Source organism: Phodopus roborovskii, unplaced genomic scaffold (genome assembly GCF_943737965.1).
Source record: "Phodopus roborovskii unplaced genomic scaffold, PHOROB, whole genome shotgun sequence".
NCBI lineage: Eukaryota > Metazoa > Chordata > Mammalia > Rodentia > Cricetidae > Phodopus > Phodopus roborovskii.
In genome coordinates this window covers 29,506,462-29,520,454 of record NW_026126460.1, presented here as the reverse complement: position 1 = coordinate 29,520,454, position 13,993 = coordinate 29,506,462, and the positions used below count along the sequence as shown (strand labels likewise).

Below are 13,993 nucleotides of genomic sequence, written 5' to 3'. Positions count from 1 at the left end.
GGCCTGGTGAAATGCTCAGTGAGTAAAGGCACAAAAAGGCAAACCTGATACGCCGGGTTCAATCCCAGGGGACCCACATGTAGAGGAAGAGAGCCTAGCTGCATAAGTTGCCCTCTGACCTCCACACACTTGCTGTGGTACATGTACACACACACACACACACACACACACACACACATGTGCACACACACATACAGAGAGAGAGAGAGAGAGAGAGAGAGAGAGAGAGAGAGAGAGAGAACATAAACTAAAAATTAAAATCTTACACTTTCTGATTGGTTTCCCATCAACTGCTTGGATATCTTGCACTGTCTTAGCAACTGTCTGCTCACCTGGAGGGAATCAGTCACCTACAGTGTGGTTTGTAGACACAAGTGCAGGCCTGGAGTTGGCTGGCCAAGGTGCTATAGCTCCAGGCCTTTGGTTGAGTATGAATTGGTCTTTATAAATGCCTTGTCTTCTCTAAGGATGGATGTTTCATCTCTTGCACAGAGAACATTTATGCCTTTTTGTCTTATTTCTGTGGAGACCCAGTTTTTTTTTTTAGATTCTTTTTAAAGTACTTTTTGTTTTCATTTTGTGTGTGAGTTTGCTGCTTGTATGTGTGTGCAACGGGCTAGAAAAGCTGTCTGATTCCCAAGGGAGTTACAGACCATTGTGGATCTCCATGTGGGTGCTGGGAACTGAACTCAGGTCCTCAAGGGAGCAACAAGTGCTCTTAACCATTGAACCATCACATCAGCTCCCCTTTGAAGAGTCTTTAAAAGATGAATTATCCTCAATCCTTGGAGGAAATTGAGAGGATTAATATTTCAGACCCTCCAATAACCATGCCATTAGCTGGCAGTAATTTTTTAACCTGATTCCCGTTATGTCTATTTGTAGATAATGCATCTTCTAGCTAACGAGATCACCTTTTGAGAAGGGCCCATTTGAAGTCTTTCAGTAATTTAAATGGGACCTTTATGGTAGTTCTCCTGGGGATGAGAACAGCTGAATCTTGACATGCACACACATGCATGTATACACACACCACCACAGTATCAATGTAGGCACATCCGAGTATCCTTGATCATGGCTTTTGACCAGACCAACTTTCTCACTTTGCTATCTGTTGTTTCTCCTCTTCTTCCTTCCTTCTTCCCTGCCTCCCTCCCTCCTTCCTCATACTCTCTCCTTCCCTCTATTCCTTCTTCCCTCCTCCTTCCAACCTTCTTTTCCTTTTGCAAGTGGTCTTGCTGTGATATATAGTCTAGTCTTGAACTCCTGTGCTTAAGTGTCCTCCTGCTTCTGCTCCCAAGTGTTGAGATTACAAGTGTGTTCCACAATGTCGAGCTGTTTTGTGGGTAAGAGAGGTGCCGATGCACCTACGTGTGTAGGCGCAAGGTAAATGTCAGATGTCTTTTCTCAATCTTTCTTTACCCTCATGTTTTGAGACAAAGGAGTCTGCTTACTGAACTAGAGCTCAGGCCAGCTGGCCATGAGTGTTAGGGATCAACCTGTCTCCACACAGCACCAAAGCTGGGGTTACAGGTACATACCACTATACTGAAATTTTGGTGGGTTATGGGGATCTGGTTGTAGTCCCTTGTGACCGTATGGCAGGCACTTTACCAATGAGCCGTCTCTTCAAGTCCCAAATGTTCCTTTCTCCTAATTTGGAGGGTTCATCCATGGAGTTTTTCCTGAGCATGACACATACATGTGCCCGGAGTTTGGATTTTCTTCTTTTCTTGGTTTTCTGCTGTCCGTGATCTCAAAGGCAATTGCTGATGACTTGAGCCTGCTTTTGCCATCACTCCAAAGTTTACCTTGCAGCACCAGAAGTCACACCAGCTAGTTTTGGGATTGGTCTGGTGCTCTGAGCATTTTTGTCAGGAGGGAAACAGCCTGCCATTCTGCATTTCTTCTAAAGATACCACGACTCTTCCATCACTCTGCCCTTAGCAGTTATGGGAGTCCTGAGTTTGAGGACCCTTGCAAAGGTTGCAGAGGTCCCCCCACACACTTACCACACCACACCAGTCTTGTCTTAGCTGGGTTTTCTACTGCTGTGATGAAACACCAATACCAAAAGCAACTTGAGCAGGAAAGGGTTTGTTTTTACTCAAGTCCCATATAACATGTTGCTCCTTATCAAAAGTAGTGAGGGCAGGAGACTCAAGCAGGGCAGGTACCTGAATGGATGCAGGAGCTCATGCAAAGGCCATGGAGGGGTGCTGCATACTGGATGGATTGCTTCGAGTGGCTTGCTCAGATTGCTTTCTTATAGAACCCAGAACCACCAGCCCAGGGACAGCCCAACCCACCATGGGCTGGGCCTCCCGATCAAACATTAGTTAGGAAAATGCCTTGCTGGCTTGCCTACAGCCTGACCCTATGGAGGCATTTTTCTCAGTTGAAACTCACTCCTCTCCGATGACTTTAGTTTGTGTCAAGTTGACATAAAACTAGCCAGCACTGGTCTAAGCACTGGTCATGGGAGAGATGTCTTTTTGAGCCTCTGTGACATGAGCCTAGAAAAGTTCATATACAAGAAAGCACAAGGCCATTAGGAAGCCACCTGGGTCAAGTGCTGTGCCTTAAATGTTTAACATAAAGGGTCTGTCTGTCTATACATATGTCTACATGTCTGTATGTATAGATTTTTCTTTTTAAATAGGAGTTACAAAGTTTGGGAATGGTATTCTACCCATGATCTCTAAAATATCCGAATTTGGGGCTGGGGGTGGTTTGGGATAGGGCCAGTGGGTACAGTGCTTTCTCTGCAAGTACAGGATCTGAGTTAGGATCCGTGGCACTCACAAAAGCTTCCGGCACAGTGGGTTCATCTGTAGCCCACAGTGAGTTCAGGTTCAGTGAAGACTGCCTCAAAAAAACAAATGAAGGAGAAAAAAATAAAGCTCAGAGTGGCAGAGAAGATCCTTAACACCCAACGGCCTCCTCTGCCTCCATCCACACCTGCACACATGTGTGCATCCATTTACACACCCTCACCATTCCACACCCAAAAATGCCCAAATCTTTTCTTCCCACATACTCCCCTAAAGCTGTAGTAAGCCAGGCGGTAGTGGCACACGGTTCAATCCCAGCACTCGGGAGGCAGAGGCAGAGAGCAGACTGATCTCTGTGAGTTTGAGGCCAGCCTAGTCTACAGAGTGAGTGCTAGGACAGGCTCAAAGCACAGAGAAACCATTTCTGGAAAAACAAACAAACAAACAAACAAACAAAAAAGCTGCAGTAATGAGAAAACGGCCAAGGAATGGGAATTCTCCTGACAGTGAGGATGTAGCAAAGAAATTAGCCACGAGAGGATGTGTGGTGTGGAACTCGCTGTTACCCAGGAAGCCTAACTGTTTGCTAATAGGCTTCTGGTTGAAATAGTGATGTTGTCTGCACAGTGAACTCAGAGAGGCTATTAGAGAAGGGAATTGAGTCATGTATACTCATGTGAAACAATTTCTAAGAAACATTGTTCACTGGAAAATCAGGGACAGAACTGTAGGTATAGTGGTTATTTTTAATTTCAAAGGCACATGCTTATGTGTATGTATGAAAATATGGTTATAACTAGGAACTCCTAGAGAAAAATTTCAAGCAGCTGTTATGCATGGTTAGCTCTGGAAAGTATGACTGGAGACCCTGAGGTACAATGAGGCAAGGTTTGAATTCTTTGGATAGCTTATTAAATGCTCAAATTGCTTTTCAGCTATAAAAAAATAATTCTAGTATAATAGCATAAGCTAAAGCCTACATCCTGACCATGGGTCTGGGGGTCGCTTTTTTGGGGATCCTGGGGCTCTCCTGATATCCAGGACCTGGGTCGATTATCTGAAAGTTTTTAATCTGTTCCAGGGACACCTTCCTCTATACTGAACCCCACAGTGACACTCTCACCCCTCCTAAAGCACCCCAGACTCTACACAAGACCTGGATCAGAGCTTGGCCAGGGCCAATGCCCTGGGAGAGTGCATCTCCAGCCTTGGCTGTCTTGTCCTTGTTCCCTCCTTGTCTACAGCACTTTCTTTGTCCTAGGCAGGCCACAGGCTCCCACCTCATTCCCTCTGGGAGAGGTCCTTCTTCCATGAAGAGTTTGGTTTTCTGCCTCGGTTTCTCTCCCAGGACAGTAAAAAAGCTGGAGCTGCTCCAGTCCTTTCCAGTCCCCCGGAAAGAGGTCCAGGCATGAATCTGGTTGCCTTGCCTTGAACCAGTGGACAAATCAATGCCTGTGTCCAGGGGGGCGTGATGTGCTGATTGGGGTTATCCCTGCAGTCAGAGGTGGAGTCAACTGTCCAATCGACAGTGGGTGCAGGAGAGCGGAGGGTCCCTGCTCAAAGGGGATCTGGGCCTGTAAAGAGCATCTGGGAAACCCTCCCCAGCAGCACCCCGGTACCTCCCTTCCCCTTCCCTCCTTTGTTTAGTAGAGACTGAACCAGAGGTGTTGTATGTGCTAGGCAGATGCTCCATTCCTGACCATAGCCCAGGCTCCTTTCCACTTTTCATGTGAGCCAGGGTCTCACTTTCAGTTGCCAGAGCTAGTCTTTGCCGTGTGAACCTCTCCCGGGAGCACCACCCTCTGCCCCCGTTTCTGGCTGACAGGTTTACACCACGATGCACACCATCAGGCCCAGCCGTTTTCAATGATGTGGAATTTTCTCTTTGCTTAAACCATCTTGATTCAGAGTCTGTGGTTTTACTCATTTCAATGAGAGCTCTAATGGAGAAAATGGAGAGACTTCGGGCACATGCAATCAGCCTTGGATAGTTTTGGTTTTACAGCTCAGTTAGTGCATGGTCAATAAATCACATTAGAACTTCAATATTTCATTACAAAATGGGGTTTGTGTGAGGTGTTTTGCTCAGTCGAGGCTAATATAAGTTGGGCTAAGCTGTGGTATTAGATATATATTATGTACTTTCTTTTAACTGACATATATTTTTCAAACCCATGGTAAATCAAGGACATCTGTAAGAGAGTAGTGGATGCTGGGAAGGCTGGATGGAGTGAATTGTTCTCTTACACATGTTCTTCATTTACACTTCTATTTATATGGTGAGCATTTTTCCTCCAGTGTGAGTGTACCATGAGCATGCCTGGTGCCTGTAGAGTCCAGAAGAGGGCAATGGCCCCTCCGAACTGGAGTTACAGATATTGTGGGCTTCCGTGGGTGGTGCTGGGAATCAAACTCAGGTCCTCTGCGAGCAGCAGCCAGTGCTCTCTAGCCCTGGTTTTGCTTCTAAATTTAAATGTAATTTTTTGAGATAGTTTCGTACTTTATTCCTGGCTACCTGCCTCTGCCTCCCAGTGCTGGGATTAAAGGTGTGTGCCACCACAGCTAGCTTAAGATGTGCAGCCCTGGCTAGAACTATCTTCTTACCTCTGCCTCTCTCTCCTGGAACTTAGTGCTCACTAATTTGGCTACTCTAGTTACAGTAGCTGGTTCCAGGAATCTTGGTCTCGAGCCTCCAGTGCGAGTAGTAAGACTAGTGGTCCACTATGCCCATCCAGCATTTTTATGGGTTCTGGGGACTTAAACTCCAATCTTCATACTAGCGTGCCAAATGCTTTGACCCCAGCCCCTTACTCTGTGTCTGTTACCTGCAGTGCATTAAGCATGGGTTGCTAAGTGCACCCACCATCCTCTGCCAAGTTGTTTTAGTTGTTCATCAGTTCAAGGGGTGAGAGGAACTCTCTTTTCTACTGTTGGTGTTGCAGGCAGAACATGAGCCGTCTCCCTACACAAGAGCCAACTGCTCATTCGATGACGTGGATAAGCTGATGAGTAGCCTTGCAGCTGGCAGTCCCACATCCCCTACCTTTCCCTCCTTGGCCTGGTCCCTCTCTTGGCTATCCGAGGCTTGGCGCCTTCCTTAAGAAGAAGAAGAGGCAGCCAGAATACATTGCCACTTCCATCTACATGAGTCTTGGCTGTCTTCGACTTGCTGCTTGTACTTTCACCCCATTCAAGATGGTTCTGCCACAAGTGGGACTCCCCCTCCCCCATCTTCTGCACTCTGGTGGAGTGCCTGTACTTCATCAGCATGTACGGAAGCGTCTTCACCATCTGCTTCATCAGCCTGGACCGCTTTCTAGCCATCCAGTACCCAATCCTGGTCAGCCACCTCCGGTCCCCCAGGAAAACCTTTTGCGATCTGCTGCATCCTCTGGATCCTGGTATGGATCGGAAGCACCCCATCTACACTTTCCACGGGGAAGTTGAGAAATACAAGTGCTTCCATAACATGTCTGATGGCACCTGGAGTGCCAAGGTCTTCTTCCCCTTGGAGATCTTTGGCTTCCCTCCTTCCCATGGGCATCATGGGCTTTTGTTCCTATAGGAGCATTCACATTCTGCTGGGCCGTCAGACTACACCCAGGACTGGATCCGACAGAGAGCCTGCATCTGGACCATCGCTACCAATCTTGTCATCTTTGTGGTCTCTTTTCTCCCAGTGCACTTGGGTTTCTTCCTGCAGTTCCTGGTGAGGGGAACGGCTTTATCTTGGAGTGCAGAGTCAGGCAGAGCCTCAGCTTGTTCCTGCAATTGTCCCTGTGTTTCTCCAACATCAACTGCTGCCTTGATGTTTTCTGCCATTACTTTGTCATCAAAGAATTCGCATGGGCATCAAGGCCCCCCGACTTCACTCAGTCAGCTGGTCCACCAGGACACCACGATCTCCAGGGGTTAAGGGAAGGTACCCCTCTCAAGGGAAGGAGATCCTAGTCCCAAAGAGATCTTATAAGGAACATTCTGGCTTCTTTGACACTCACTGAGTAACATCTTTGTTCTGTGTACCCTTAAGACCTTTCCACAGCACCTGGATGACTGAGGTACATCACCTTTGGTTTGGGTTTGCTAAAGAACAAGGTGACTTCTTCATTTCTAAATCCAATATGTATGAAGCAGAAGAAATGAAAAGAAAATGTAGCATTAGACATCTGTTTCTCAGCTTTTCTATCTTTCCATTCTGTTGGAAGAGTCTAGGAAAGGGAGAGAGAGATGGAGAAAGGATTAGGGCAGGGAATCAAGAGCATTTTGGTAGAGATCTAGGGATAGGGAAGAAATATGCCTTCAGGATAGAGTAAGCGGTACTTTTTTTCCAGACCCTTCTGAAGCTCTGTTGGCAATTGACCTCACAGAAATGATGACAAGGGAGCTTTTAAGGGCTGAACAAATTCCCTTCCAGCCCTAGAAGGCACAAGAGGCCATCCAAACCTCAGGCCCCTGAGAAGGATTAGATGGAGGGGACAGTGTGAAGTAGGTCACTATGGAGGGGGGGACACTATGGGGCCAGTAGGGACAGAGTGGAAAGTGAGCAGAGTGAGAAGGTGTAGAATATACCCAGGGAAGGAAAGAGACACACTGGAGCTGGAACTGGATGGCCCCTTTCCTATTGCCATCCTGTAGTAGTGCTGTCCCAGGACTAAGACAGCCTAAAAATATAACTCTCTTAAAGGTGACCAGCCTTCCATGTTGAACAGCCTTGAACAGATTCAATAGACCTGTGTGAAAGGGATGAGAAAGGATTGAACTTAACTGGTTCAGCCATAGCAGAATGAAGAAGGTGTCCTTTTGGGTCCTACTTGGACAGCTGGTACTGGTGACACTGTCTAGGGAGCTGGCCAGAAATTGGAGGGGAGGGAGAGGCTTTCCTCACAAAGACCTGGATTGGAGGAAGGTGGTAGGCGCTCACCAGTTCCTGGAGGGAAACTACAGGCAGCTGAATCAGTGTGGGAGCCTTCATCAGCTCCTCTTACTCTGGCAAAGGAGCTCACAGTGACAGCTGAAAGTCTAGCTTGGGATGACTCAGCCTTTCCAGAGAGTGAAATGATCAGAAGGATAAATTGTGGGGTGTTTTTTGCAAGACGGAAGGAGTGGGACGAGAAGAAACCCGTGAGACTTCGCGATGAATAAGACACGAGTCTTTAGGAAGAGAAGCCACCACAGCCCTAACTGGATCCTGCAGGGGCTGGGGGCTGGGGGATGGCGTGAGAAGGACGGGAGAAGATGGAGATGTGTCTGTAATTTGGGACCTGCCCGCAAAGCAGAAGATGGTGGTGAGACAAGGCGTGGAGGAGGGAGGAGCAGGAAGGGAAGGAAGAAGAGGAAGGGAGGGAGAGGGAGGTAGAAGGAGAAAGGAGAGGACAGAAAAGGAGGAGAGGAGGAAGGGAGATGGGCAGGAAGGGCTGAGGCCCTGAGAGAGTAAGGAAGGTGAGTAGGGAGGCTAGGGGCAGAGCAGCTTCCTCCCGTCATGGATTAGAAGCCATGGAAGGGTGGGACATCCAGGCCGTAGTGGCTGTGGCAATGTTTAAGTGTCACTGTGGAGCCACCTGTGGGCCACTGAAGGAAAATGTAAGGAAGAGACTCAAGGACCTTGGCAGTGTCTGCAGAGGAGAGGGGTACGAGGACAAGAGCCCAGTGCCAGGGTTGGGCCTCCAGGAACCTCTTTGGCGGTCTCAGGGCTGTGCAGACCCAGAAGTGGATACTGTTTTGTCTCTCAGCTGTCTTGGACAGAGACACCATCTGTAACACTGAGACAGCCTGACTGTTACGTACAATAGAACATTTGTGGCTGCTGTAGGTTAGCCCCGTGACCGGGTAGGTCGTGGGACCACCTCCTCCGAGTTCTGTCAAAAGGGTAGGGAATCTGAGCCATGAACTGAGGAAAGGTAAGGACAAAGTTCCTGGAGGGGGACAGTGTCAGATCGGTGTGATGACCCTGGACCTGGAGATGGGGGGAGTAGGGCTTGAGAACCCCTGATTCATTCCAAAATAGTGAGTGAAGGGAAGACAATTCTTGTCTTTTCCAGTGGAGACTTACCTGGTGTGTGTCCAGACTCTGGGCCCAAGTCACCAGGTCCTATGGGTCCTCAACTGGCAATTGGCCGGCTGTACCGGAACTGAGGAGGGTCGGTGTTAAAGTCGGAGTGCAGCATATTGCACTGGTGAGTGGGGACACCCAGGACTTAGTTGTGGGAAAAGTCTAGATCCTGTAACTAAAGCCGATGGGGCTAGAAGCTATTGTTTAACCATAAACATGATCTTATCTGTACCAGGCTAGGAAGCCTGACACATCAGCTACATGTACAGTTGTAAAATCTAGCAACATTAACTGGAAAATCGATTTGATTAATATTATTTACTGAATAAATAAATTCATTCAATGCACTGTGTCCTTGTCTTGGGCTTTAATTTCTGGTTCCAGAGAAGAACTGGTCTCTAATGGCCCCGCTAAGGGATTCAACACTTGTGGTCCCTTTACCAGACACCTGGGCACCAAGCATGATGTCACAGGGCACCTCTCAAGTGTTCAACTGGTTTTCCCGGTTGATCAGGAGCTAGACACCTAGGGGGTGTCTAGTGGCAGTCTCGTGGGTGCTCAGTTAGCTGTAGTAGCCACTAAGTCACTTAGACCCCATGCACCCGGCTCCAGTCCTTTTTAGCCTGTTCCTCCATCTTGAACCATCACAACACTGGCTCTGTAAACATGAGGGGCCCAGCCCAAGAGGCCTGCTGACCACACGTCCTCCAAAGGTAACACTTCCTTCTCTGGCCAGTTAGTGGTATAAATCTATCTTTCCTCATGGGGGAACTCCTCCTCACCTACCAAAGCCCCTGCCGGCATGGCCTAGGCCTAAGTTACTCTTTTCTCCTACATACTCGGGTTCCAAGACATGACCCGGGTGTGGAAGGCTACCAGGGACAGCCTCATTCCTTAACCGTCAATTTCTGTTAATCCTAGCTACCTCATGGCGCCCTTGGCTCCCAGAGGATTACATTGGACAACATCTATTTATCATTTGCACTTGCCGCTGTTTCTCAAGTGTCCCCTCCCTGTGGACCCTTCCAGGGAAGATTTAATTGGCAAATGCCTGTTCACATCAGCTGCATTTATTTGTCAGCTATGTTCCTCACGTGTCCCCTCCCTGTGGACCTTTTGAAGCTAAAGTCACTACAGCATACAGTGGAGATGCCCTGGGTTTCTGAGAACGCCCACAGGGAAGATTCTAGCCTCTAGAAAGTTACAATGAATCACCAATAATTTCAAAGATGCTTGAAATGACTGTAGCGGCTGCAGAGACTTGCAAGGATTAGAAAGGACTGGCTTAACAGATCATTGGTGAGCCTTCTAACCAGGGATGAAAAGGCTCACTTGACAGCACACACACTAAAACTGGAACTACACAGAGAAGATTAGCATGGCCCTTGCACAAGGATGACACCCAAATTTTTGGAGTGTTACCAATTTTGTCAAATAAATAAATAAATAAGTGAGTGTCAGCATGTGGAGATGCTACCTGTAAGGTCCTTTATGGTCCTCAGAGGGCCAGCTACGCTGTGGACAAAGCATCCTTTTGGGGCCACAGAGAGGCTGACTGAGGCCACTATGAGAATCTCATTCTGAGGACAGGGGACCCAAAGAGTCACAAAAGTTGATTTTGGGGTGTACGCCCCTGAAACTATCACCATAGCTCCTCCTCACTTCTCAGCACGTGCCTCTCGGTAAGACCAGGGTAGAGCTCCCACAGGCGCTGAAGGAGCTTGAGCACAGCAGAGGTGAACACAGCATGTTCACGTCCTCGTGCTGGGCTGGGGTGGGGCCAGGGGGTGGGGGGGACAACCTTCACTGTGATCTACAACAGAAGTGAGGCCGGCTGTCCTTTGATGTCTGAAAGGAAAGACTTCAAGGAATGCTTGTCGGAGCAAACCTGAGCTCACCTTTGAGGGCCCCAGGCGGCGCCTTTGCTCCAAGGCAGTCACCTGAGCAACCATAACCAAAACTTGTCTGCAAGGATGCAGTGCGGTCATGGGGGGTGGGAGGAGATGGGAGAGTGTGGGAGGGGGCCTTGAAGAGCACAGACACCAAAAGAGGGTATTCAGGGTGATCTGCAGAGTGTGGTACAACCCTTTTCTAAGGATGGTTTGGATGCTCAAACACTCTGTTTCCCATCCAAGTCACATGATGGGAAAGGTTGATAGTGAAGAAGGCTAGGCACTTAGGGCCATTCGTTGTTCAGGGATAAGCCAGCCCTGACTAAGCCTGAGGATGGCAAGAGCTGACTCTCAGGAGACAGAATCTCTCACACAAGCTGAGCCTGCCCAACGGATAGGACTAAGGCAAGAGACTCAATGCTAGTGGCAAAGGTCCAGGGAGAAGACAGTTTTCTTCCCCTTCCCTCTCCAGTAGAGAGGACCTACGAGCCAGGAGTCCTAGGATGGTTAAGGAAGGCTCCAGACAGGCTTCAGGGTAGGGGATATTTGGGGAGTGGGACTTCAGAAGCATTTGGTGAGATGAGGAGATGCCCCCATAAACACACAAGATAGGCTGGTACACCTAGGCACTGGGAAGGACCAGTCCGGCTACAGGAGGGCCTCTGCCCTGTTCTTCTACACAAGCACGCATATCCCCTTCTCCACCCCCTAAAGGGGCAGCTGGGGCTTTGCTTTCACTGAAGGTGATCAAGGACAATCACTTGCTATAGAGTGGGGCAGGGGACAAGGTGCCCAAAACACAGGTGGTTTGTAGACTTGCCTGCACCTGTTGGATCAGAGGGTCAGGAACATTTCAGAACCAGACAGATGGGCTTCTGGCATCCATGGAGGATGGCATCAGGCCAGCATGCCTTGAGTGTTATAGGCAATTTAACTCCAGAAGCAGGGGGGTTTAAGCCATTGAGATGGACACAGATAAAGGTTGGTGGTTAACAGAGATGAGCTGTTGGTATTTTCTCCTGGGATTTCTACAGAGCACTCAGATAGCCATAGATACAGCCAGGGGGCTGATAGGAGTGTAGGAGGTACCACTTAAATGGCAGCAAAACATTCCTCTCCATCATGGAGGCTGAATGCACAAGGTCTGGCCCCGGCCCTGAGTCTGGTGAGAGCTCTCTTCTGGGCCGCAATTGCTTGCTTTTTTATTATGTCCACTCATGACAGAGACAAAACAAGCTTTCTGGAATCTTCTGTGAGGATACTGGTCTGTTTGGGTCAGACTCCACCGTTAAAAGTTTCATTTTACCTTTATTGCCTCCCTTAAAGTCCAGCATTGGGCTTCGATGCCTGAATCTAGGTGGAAACATTCAGGCACGTGTCTTTACTCTGTGAACTTGAATAGAACATACATTCCTCAAGTTCAATACACCCAGCTCTGAGCTTCATGACATTTAACAAAGACATGCCACCTCTGTTGTCACTGGGATTCCCTCTTGCTCTGGGAATCCTGCATGAATTCTAGCAAGAAAGTTTCCTTAGGACCCACAGAGATGGCTCAGTGGTCCAGAGCGCTTGCTGCTCCTGCAGAGGATCTGAGTTCAGTTCCAGTACCTTCAGAGGGTGGCTCACAACACACACAAATAAAATGAAAGTAAATCTTTAAAGATAAGATGGAAGCCGGGCGGTGGCAGCGCACACCTTGATCCCAGCACTTGGGAGGCAGAGGCAGGTGGATCTCAGGAGTTCGAGACCAGTCTGGTCTACATGAACTAGTTCCAAGACAGGTTCCAAAGCCACAGAGAAACCTTGTCTCAAAAACAAACAAACAAACAAACAAACAGATAAGTGGAGGTAGCTGGAGAGATAGCCCCAAAGTTAAGAACAGTTATACTGCTCTTCCAAAAGACCTGGATTTGATTCCCAGTAACCACAGCAGTCTGGAAATCTAGTCCCAGGTGATCTGATGCCCTCTTCTGGCTTTCTCAAGAACTGCAGGCACATGATGCAAAGGACCCATACAAACATAAATAAATAAACAAATTAGTGAGGGTCCTTATTTGTGAAATAGTGGAGGAAGGGTCACAGACCCAGTTCCCAATAGCCAGGCCTGTGAAGGAAGGCTTCCATGTTATGTGGTTTCAAGACTTTCTCCTACAGTTCCCATAGGGTTGCAGCTGCTCCTCCCACCAGCTCCAATGTCTCTCCCAAAGGGCTCACACCAAAAACACCACGGCCACGCCTTCTCCCCACAGATGGCACTCTCTTCATCTGGACCTGGGGCTCGACGCCTGGCTTCTTTCAAGACAGGGAGAAGTTGGAAGATATCCAAAGTAGATGTTTAGCTCCCACCCTTGAAATCATGATCCCGGTTGGAGAAAATGGAACCATGGTGTCAGGACGGCATGAGGGAGCTCCAACATGTTCAGTCAAAATAACTGGCATTTGTGTGTCCTGGGCAAATGCCACGTCCTGAATGGCACAAGAAGGACAGAATGGGGGTGGGGTGGGGATTGCAGCTCTCTGAGGTACCAGTGGGTCCTGAAGAGGAAGGAACAGGGAACCCGGGAGCCCACACCTGCCATGGGCTTTGCTTGGGATGCCTGCAATAGTGCCCCCACCACCACTAATAGGTTAGTATTCAGCGGTTTAGGTGGAGGGACTAGGAGTCCAAGACTTAAGCACGGGAGAGGGGCCGCCCCTCTCACCCTGCTAGCACTTACCTGTGGTAAACGAATACCCACAGGCTTCCCCGGTCTGTGGTGTGAGCGATAAGCCTGTGGGGTTGCTGGTCTGAAGCCTACAGCTCCTCTTGGTGCACACACACACACACACACACACACACACACACACACACACACACGACTACCTACTTCCCCTCTCCCCTGGAGAGGTCCTGCCTGGAGCCTCAAGGGTGACACCTTCTGACAACATGGCTCAGCCTTCTTCAGGGGTCAGCAAGCAAAGCTGAACTTCCCTTTGGACTCTTTGGACTAAACGAGGAGACCTGGGGAATTTTGAATCATTTGGGGACCATCTCCCTGTCTGAAGGACACATGGGGACCAAAGTCTGAGTCTCAGCAATTACAATTAATGTGAGGATTTTTGTAATCTAAGTCATTGAACAGGTCACGCTAGTCACACTGTCATCTTTAAACATATTCATTAATCTTTGTCCCTTCCTAGGAGTTGATGACATCAAAAATTCCACCCTCTGGGATGTCCTCTACCTGACCTGATGTGAAGGTTCCTAGGGACCCCTAATTGCCATCCCCCAGGGT

The 13,993-nt window shown here is 48.6% G+C and overlaps 1 non-coding gene and 1 pseudogene across 1 annotated transcript; both read left to right on the top strand.

The window, feature by feature from the left end:
* The first annotated feature begins 5,716 nt into the window (after positions 1-5,716).
* LOC127226557 (G-protein coupled receptor 55-like) lies at positions 5,717-6,690 on the top strand (annotated as a pseudogene).
* A 3,459-nt stretch (positions 6,691-10,149) lies between these two features.
* Positions 10,150-10,254, top strand: LOC127226563 (U6 spliceosomal RNA). Its single transcript, XR_007834894.1, has one exon. It is a non-coding gene; the product is annotated as a U6 spliceosomal RNA (small nuclear RNA).
* The last annotated feature ends 3,739 nt before the right edge of the window (positions 10,255-13,993 follow it).